Source organism: Gadus morhua, chromosome 17 (assembly GCF_902167405.1).
Source record: "Gadus morhua chromosome 17, gadMor3.0, whole genome shotgun sequence".
Lineage (NCBI taxonomy): Eukaryota > Metazoa > Chordata > Actinopteri > Gadiformes > Gadidae > Gadus > Gadus morhua.
The window spans coordinates 5,466,643-5,475,940 of NC_044064.1; the positions used below are offsets into that span (position 1 = coordinate 5,466,643).

The window sequence follows — 9,298 nt, forward strand, 5'->3', positions numbered from 1 at the left end:
TGATATCGCCACAAATGTGATGCAGCCTAGGGTGAGGTCGATCCTGTGTCTGTGTGTGTGTGTGTGTGTGTGTGTGTGTGTGTGTGTGTGTGTGTGTGTGTGTGTGTGTGTGTGTGTGTGTGTGTGTGTGTGTGTGAGAGAGAGAGAGAGAGAGAGAGAGAGAGCGCCCTTGTGTGTGTCTGTGTGTGTGTGCACTTGTGTGTGCTTGTATGTGTGTGTGTTTGCAGCAGGCCAATCACAAGACTTTTTGCTCTATCTTGGGGATGCTGTCCCTGTTTCTGCCAACAGCTAGAGCCACGGATCACACACACACACACACACACACACACACACACACACACACACACACTCACACACACACACACACACACACACACACACACACACACACACACACACACACACACACACACACACACACACACACACACACACACACACACAGGGGAACTAGAAGTACCTCTTCGTTTCTGTGGTGTTTTCTTCAGTGGTTTGAAGGGGCAGCCCCCCGGCCCCCCCATCATGTGATGGAGCAGGTCTCCAGCCTGGTCCGTCTAGACTCCTAAAATACCATTTATTTGTTGATCTGTTTATTCACTGATGCATGGTGTTACATGCTGACATACTTACGCACTTACCCACTTTCCCCCCACTCACTGTTGACTCACTGTTACTAATTAATGTATTGCAGACTAACAAGCAAACAATCAAACCATTATTAATTTTCTCTCAACTAACAAACTAACAAACTAACGAACTAACAAACTAACGAACTAACTAACAAACTAACAAACAAACAAACAAACAAACTAACTAACTAACTAACTAACTAACTAACTAACTAACTAACTAACTAACTAACTAACTAACTAACTAACTAACTAACTAACTAACTAACTAGCTAACTAACTAACTAACTAACTAACTATCTCTGGATGGGCAAGCCCCTGGATTCTTCATCTGAAGTTGGTGTCTTGAGAACTAGCTGTTGTTTTGAATCGAAGCAATGCAGGGTAAGTAGGTCACACAATACATCCCTCCCATCCTAAATTCCAGATTTTCTGTTAATTAGCCCCAATTATTTCCGGATTATTTTAATTCTCTGACTTTGAATCCAGATTGTGCGAGGGAAAGAAGGTCTGAAATCACAATAGCGTCTCCCCACAGTGTGCCATGGGTTGACATGTTCCTCTCTTGTAAAAATAGTTCATTTGCATAAAGGTGTTATTGTACCAGGGAGTCACAAGGCGCTCGCGCTGAGACTGGTTTTCGCGAGGCGCATGCAACGCAGCGCTGCGCTTTTAAAGGCTCCCTCTCAAGAGGAGACGTGCTTCAGAAGTTGGAGTTGTGCGGCAGAAGCAGACAAGAGATAGTGAGAAGTAGGTTAAACTTTGCCCCGGGTCTGTTGTCTCAGCGCTGGAGCCACCGTGCAAGAATGAGAGATTGTATTCAATATATATCAGATATTATTTTTGGGGGTTGCCACATAAAAATACATTGCTAGCATTTCTTCCCTCAACCTCAAAATAAGCAAACTCCTGATTGTGAAGGTAATATCGTTCTCTTGCAAAGGCATGGTTTGCCACTGAAAGTCACACTGAAAGCTTTACATAACTCAAGCATTGCATAACACAATGTAGTCTCACACATTGACCTTAGATTAACATCTAGTCCTTTAGATTAACGTCCAGAGTCTAGAATAACATTTACAGGTGGAACCATTGTCAAACTTCTGGACCCGAGAAAAAACCCCTGTAAAACAACATTGAACACATCGTTTTATTAGCAATGTGCCAGCTTGCCTCAATGTTTGCCTCATTCTGGCCGCTCCCCAATTACACATATATAAAAATGTTCCCCTGAAAAATGCAGGGATGCTATTTGCATCTTCACAATAGATTCGTCAGCTTTTTATTTACAACACTCACTTTGATCAGGACAAAGCTAAAGCAAAGATGGAAGGCGTGTCCATATGACGCAGAATACAACGTTCCATCGGTTAGCCGCCAGAACACTGAAGACAGAAAGACGCGTGTACAGGATAAACGACTGGGCCCCTGGACAAGTCAAAGTGTACTACGTCGGCATCATGTCAAACCGTTTAAACACAGTAATATGCAATGATTAATAGCGGTTTGGATGAATAATGGCCGCTATTAGATTACATCTAAAAATCGACCGATCGTTATTGCAGTGCGTGTTTGGGATGTGGTGGCTTCTCGTTTAGTCTAGCACATAGAAACACATACCGTACTGTCTTTCTGCGCAGCGATTCAGGTGCTGGCAGGGAGATGAGTCACTGCTGCCTGCGCATCGCGCTAAACACCCGCCCTGGGGTCAGTCGCTACCGCTCGGATTAATAAGGCATTTATTTCGGGATGATTATTCGGTGAAGGACAATGTTGCAGTTTGGAGCGTGTGTTTTGCAATAAGTGCTTCAAAGGGACGGCCTATGTGATCAACTGACATGAACACACTCCTGTGAACACAATCTGTGTGTGTGTGTGTGTGTGTGTGTGTGTGTGTGTGTGTGTGTGTGTGTGTGTGTGTGTGTGTGTGTGTGTGTGTGTGTGTGTGTGTGTGTGTGTGTGTGTGTGTGTGTGTGCGCGCGCGTGTGTGTGTGTGTGTGTGGCTGGTCTTTTGATGAGCTCCTGAATCCTGTGAAACAATTAAACACTTGTGTATCGTCTTGTGAGACTCGCAACCACAAGCGCCAAAAGTGCACGTGTGAGCACACTCTAGGCACCCTCAAGGCACATGATGTTCAGTCCAATGAAGACAATCTGTCCTGGATGTGTGTGTGTGTGTGTGTGTGTGTGTGTGTGTGTGTGCGTGTGTATGTGTGTGTATGTGTGTGTGTGTGTGTGTGTGTGTGTGTGTGTGTGTGTGTGTGTGTGTGTGTGTGTGTGTGTGTGTGTGTGTGTGTGTGTGTGTGTGTGTGTGTGTGTGTGTTCCGTGCATGTGAGCAAAAATCGATAAAGAACCGGTTCTTCATTTTGAGGTCCGGTGAAAACAATTGAACACACACACACACACACACACACACACACACACACACACACACACACACACACACACACACACACACACAGACACACACACACACACACACACACACACACACACACACACATATAGCTAAATAACAGATTGAAGCTTGTGCTTATAGGATTGTGTGTGTGAAGGGGAGAGAAAGAGAAAGAGAGAATGAGAGAGAGGACAGCTGGCATGATCCGGTTTAGGGTTACATAGTGTATTGAATAAGTTTCCCAGCGACTCTCACAGATCAATTAACAGAGAGAGTAGAGGGGGGGGGAGATAGAGTAAGCGGGAGACGTAGAGCGAGGGAGGAAGAGGGAGGGGTCAAGAGAGAGAGATAAAATAAAAAAGCTAGTGGATAGGAGAGGAAATGAGGCAGCATTAGTATGACAGGAGGAGGGAGGGGGAGAGGTTGAGAGCGGGAGGGAGAGGAGGAGAGAGGATATTGCAAGGCAGAGGATGGAACGACCTCCTGGTGATCCCCTGGCAGCGGTGGACTGCTGCGTCACCGGTGGCGGTCCCACTGCATCCGGTGGAGGAGGGCTGGTCCCCTCCCTCCAGCACCAGTAGCCCCTGAGACCCCCGCCGCTCAGACCAGTGACGGGGTTTCTTCATGGCTACGTCACACCGCAATGACCGCCGCCATTTTGAAAGCACAGAAGCGCTTGATGATAGTTATTGGGCCGGGGGGGGGGGGGGGGAGGGAATGTTTTATTTGCGGCGGTTGTTTTCCAATGAATGGTGAAATTACCGGTCGTTATGAGGAGACATTGTTGTGTTTGGAAATGCTAGCGCGTTTCTCATGCGAGACCTGGCAAAGCAAAGTTTTAGGATTTTACAGTGATTAATCTCTCTTGAAGGGAGGGAGTCTCAATATGGTCGGTATCAGAAATTAAACATCCCATGATGCATTCTGATGGACAAGCCCTGTGCAGTGACTCAGCCATGCTTCTGTGAATGAAAGCTAACCCCAAAGCAACACTGATTATGAAGTGCCATATGTTGCACATTGTGTAAGAAATGTGTTCAATCAATTCATCAATCACTTCATCAATGGCCGTTCGATACTCTTTTCAAAAGGCTGCTTCATGACCTTAATGTCTGCCGTGTTTATGTATTTTTCAGGAGGTTTCTAAGGACCTTCTGGTTCTAAACAGGGTATACAAGTCATCAATATAATTCAAAGTAAAACACATGAATTGACTATTCATTGGCGAGGCAAAGACTAAGTCATTTAATATTTGAGGGTCTACACTAACATTTATCTGTAGATGTTTGGTTTTATTAGGACACTCTTAAAAAAATAGAATTAAAATAAAAGGTTCTCTGGCAACCCCAGCAGGAAACTCAATCCAACTGATTTGGAACCCATTGACGCAGTGTCAGAGCCCGTTGGAGACACCTCTGCCTATTGGCTACGACTCAGCCAATCACAATCCCATTTGACTCTGATTGAAGGCCGGCCCTCGTGTGAATGCTCCCTGATTGGTCGGGTCCTCGGGACAGATTCAGGCAGCCTTACTCCTCCTGCGTCCTTCTCTTTGGAGCGAATTGCTGGACGTTTCCAAACAACATTTCTAAATGTCCCGACAAAAATCCTTTCTACCACGAATCCCTGAAGATCAGGGGAAACACAGGGTGGCAGGATGAGGACTAAATGACCACATTTAGTCATGAGCCAGTCAGCGACCGCACTTATCCGCCGCCAGAAGTGTGTTGTTTGTTGTGTGTGTTCTGTGTGTGTGGGTCTAAAACACATATTGGGTAGTGTCGCTGAATTAAAAGCTGACTTAATTGCAGCGGATAATTGCTTGCTCCTTGTTCTCGGGACAATCTTTTTTAATTAAAATGATAAGGGAGGTGGGCCAGCATATTTGACTAACTCCCCGGTTCTGTGTGTGTGGTTGTACCACGAATAATGAGGCAGAATTTCTATCTAATTCACTTCCTAGTCTATAAGCCTTGATGGTTCCGTTGTTCAAATTGTCAATCCAGACAGAACTGTGGACACATTCTAGCATTTTTCCGTTACCTAGTTTGATAGGACCGCGTTGGGGTAGACGGTAGAGCAGTTTTGGGTTCGGTTGTCGGTCTGATTCCTCTGTCCAGAATGTTTTGGGGGACCCTCCTGCCGTCTGGTTTCCTCCTGTCAGGGGAGACACCATGTTGTAATGTGCTTTGTGACACACAATCATTTACACCTCACACCCACAGATCTGACGTTCTCACAGGGGGTCAAATTTGACGCAACATTGACGCCAAATTGCGTACAATTTGGTACACCCCCCCGAGACGCGAGTGTCTATTACTTGGGACTGCTCCCCCCTTTGAGAGGGTGCCGTCCTCTCATCCTGTTAGCGATGTGACCTGGCCTCCATTTTGAGCCCGTCCCTGTATCCACGCGTCGGAGCGGGAGATGGCTCACATCAGAACCCCCAGACAGGCTTTGCGTCATGCAGTGTGGGGTATTTTTGGAGACATAGGACTGTGTGTGTGTGTGTGTGTGTGTGTGTGTGTGTGTGTGTGTGTGTGTGTGTGTGTGTGTGTGTGTGTGTGTGTGTGTGTGTGTGTGGGTGGGGGGTCTATTTAGAGAGGGAAGGGTCTTAGTGGGCTTGCGGTGCGCTGTGCGTCACTTCTCCTGTTAGGCATGGTGTTGCTGTGTGTGATGCTGTAAAGGCTTTCTGGACCACGGCCTCTGTGTTCCTATGCGCAGCGGTAGTCTCTCGCCCGCGTTTTCTCTCTCGCTCTCTCCCTCTCTCTCTCTCTCTCGTTTCTGTGCAAATTCTAGCTCGCTCTCTCATATTTTATTTGCTTGTCTTGCTGTGTATCTCTACCCACTCCCTCCGTCTCAATGAATCCTTCCATCCTATTTGGGCTGCTTTGCACTCATGGCTTATGTCTCTCCATCTCTCTCTCCGTGCCACCTTTCAGCACAATCTATATATCTCTCTATCTATTCTCTCTACCCCCCCCTCTCTCTCTATTCCTATCTCTACCTCTCTCTAGCTCTCCCCCCCCCTCTCTCGCTCTCGCTCTCTCTCTCTCCCCGATCCTCATCCTCTCCTCTGCGTCACAGAGTGCGTGTGTGTGTGTGTGTGTGTGTGTGTGTGTTTGTGTGTGTGTGCGTGTGTGTGTGTGTGTGTGTGTGTGTTTGTGTGTGTGTGTGTGTGTCTGTCTGCATGCTTAATGACAGAGGTGCAGATACTGTCAGAAACTGCTGTCTCTTTAATATCTTGCAACCACACACACACACACACACACGCGCATGCACGCACACACACACACACACACACACACACACACACACACACACACACACACACACACACACACACACACACACACACACACACACCGGCAAACACACACACAAGCACGTCTTCACACTTAGCAACCACAATTCAAAGGCTAGCATTTTACTTGTTCGTTTGATTGAAGGACCAAAGATATTATTATAATTGTATTATTTATGTGAACATGTTCTCTCTCTCTCTCTCTCTCTCTCTCTCTCTCTCTCTCTCTCTCTCTCTCTCTCTCTCTCTCGCACCCTGGAGGGAGAGAGAGAGGAACCAGGGAGGGGCGCGTTGCGATGGAGAGAGTGAGCGAGGGAGGGGGGAGACGGAGGGAGTCGGGATGATGTCATCTCTTAACCCCTCCCTCACCTTTCTCAATCGACTGGTGTCTTTATTTTCCCCCTTAGTTTCTCACTCTTTCTATCTCTACCATGCGTCCTCTCTCGGCTATATTTAGACCACTGTGTGTGTGGGGGTTGGTGTGTGCGTGTGCGTGAGGTTGTGTGTGTGTTGATGCTGTAGTCGTTGTCGGAGTGGCGTGTTTGCGCGTCAGTCTTCACCAGCTCTCTGTTTCTCGCCGTCGTCCCTCCCTCCCTCTCCCTCGCCCTCCCTCCCTCTCCTCCTCCCTCTCTTCCTCCCCTACTCTCTCCCACCATTAATCTATATTCAAGCAACAAGTCTGTATCTGCAGCCTTAAGTCCAACCGAATTTGTGTGTCATGCCACAGCAAAAATGATCATTCACCATTCATCACCATTCATCCATTCATTCACACATTTCTCAGTTCCGCTGCGCAGCTCTTTTGCAAAGCTAGTGCTTATGTTGGTCATAGGACAGGGGGAGCACACCACAGTGGACCAGGTTAGGAGTCTCCTACTCCTCTTCTTGGAAGGGGAAACAGACAGAACAACCTGTGAACCACCTGCTCTGACATCATCCTCTGACTCGTCACCGACAAGATGGCGATACTATCATTATTAGTATTTTTGTATCTCTCTGTTTCTCTCTCGCTCTTGCTCTCTCTCCCTCTCCCTCTCCCTCTCCCTCTCCCTCTCCCTCTCCCTCCCTCTCTCTCTCTCTCTCTCTCTCCTTCCCTCTCTCTCTCTCCCTCTCTCTCCCCAACACACAGTCTTTCAAACCCCCCTCTGTCCCAACACTCTCCCCATCTCTCCCTATCTTTATACAATTACTCTCCATTAAAAATGGATTCGATTTCACCTTCACATGCTGCCGGCAGAGAGAGCGAGAGAGAGAGAGACATAGACAGAGACAGAGACAGAGTCAGGGAGGGAGAGAGAGAGAGAGAGAGAGAGAGAGAGAGAGAGAGAGAGAGAGAGAGAGAGAGAGAGAGAGAGAGAGAGAGAGAGAGAGAGAGAGAGAGAGAGAGAGAGAGAGAGAGAGAGCATCAGGGAAAGAGACAAACAGAGACAGAGTCAGGGAGAGAGGAAAGTAGAGAGGCTAAATCGAGATGAGGAATGAAGAGGCGGTAATGGAGGACGGAGGAAGTAATAGATAGAAAAAAAATAAGATGAAGGAGGAAGTGAGCGGCCTATTAAAATTGGTACTAGCAAAGCTCAGAGGCCAGTAATCGATTAACGCTATGCTCTGCAATTTAGAGGATCAAGCCAGAGTAAGCCAGGTACTGAAAGTATCCAACAGAAAAGAAATATCACTCCTGCCTTCAGAGAGAGAGAGAGAGAGAGAGAGAGAGAGAGAGAGAGAGAGAGAGGGAGAGGGAGAGGGAGAGGGAGAGAGAGAGAGAGAGAGGGGGAGAGAGAGAAATATCACTCCTTCCTTCAGGCCTTCTTTCAAAGCCACTCTCGCTAAACACGTCACAAGCTCGCTAGGCATACTGCACCCAGGTAGCGGAGTAGGTAGGTTGACGGACAGATTGGCCGGCCAATCATTTCATTGTGGCTGAATTATGATTGGATAGGAATTATCTGGCTGCGTCAGCCAACCGAATTCTTTTGTGTTTTTGTCAGAGCGTCTGATTTGATGAGGATGTCGGGATGTAAAAAGCATTAAAACAAATATAATATTTTATCTTAAATGGCCTACATAGCTTCAAAATCTAAAACCACGGCCAGATATCTTAACTTTTAATGGTGTTTACATGATTGTGTTTCTGTTGGAATATTGCGACGTTACGTAGATCATATTTTTATTGTCTACAGTCGATAAGGCCAAACAAATAGAGAGCACAAATGAGAAACGTTTTTCAGTTTGTTGCCCTATCTTAATTTACCGCACAGTTCAAAGCCATTAGTCTCAGTTCTCAGAAGCCTGAGGCTGACATGATGACACATAGTTTTACATTTATTACTTGGAAACCCCTGCATTATTCCTCGTAATTAGTGTTCTAACATGACTCAGCCCTCATTTAACTGACCACTGAGGTGAGGACAAAGATAACGTCATCAAATCCTGTTCTTTTCAAACTTCCCCAAAAGAATCAGAACACTTTATTCTTGAGACAACGATGATGACACACACAGGCATTTCGACATCTGCGTGCACACACACACACGCACACACACACACACACACACACACACACACACACACACACACACACACACACACACACACACACTGAGACACATTCACTAACACAGGCAGGCAGTCAGATGACAGAGTGACACAAAGACACACACAGACACATACACTAACACGCACACAAGCAGGAAGACAGAAGACAGACACACACACAGACACACAGAGGCACAGAGACGCAGACTAACACATGCACTCACACACAGAGGCAGGCAGACAGATGACAGACAGACAGACACACACATAAACAGACACAAACACTCACACACACACGGGCAGGCAGACAGACAGACAGACACACAGACACACAGTATGAGGGTAGTGATACCGCCTCCATCAGCGATGTTTCCCTGGGAGTGGGGGGGGGGGGGGGGGGGGGGGGGGGGGGGGGGGGGGGGGGGGGGGGGGGG

At 47.2% G+C, this 9,298-nt stretch overlaps 1 protein-coding gene across 1 annotated transcript in view; it reads left to right on the forward strand.

The window, feature by feature from the left end:
- ppp2r5b (protein phosphatase 2, regulatory subunit B', beta) overlaps positions 1 to 9,298 on the forward strand; it is a gene marked incomplete in the record, with an annotated part of 29,967 nt that overhangs the window by 6,878 nt on the left and 13,791 nt on the right.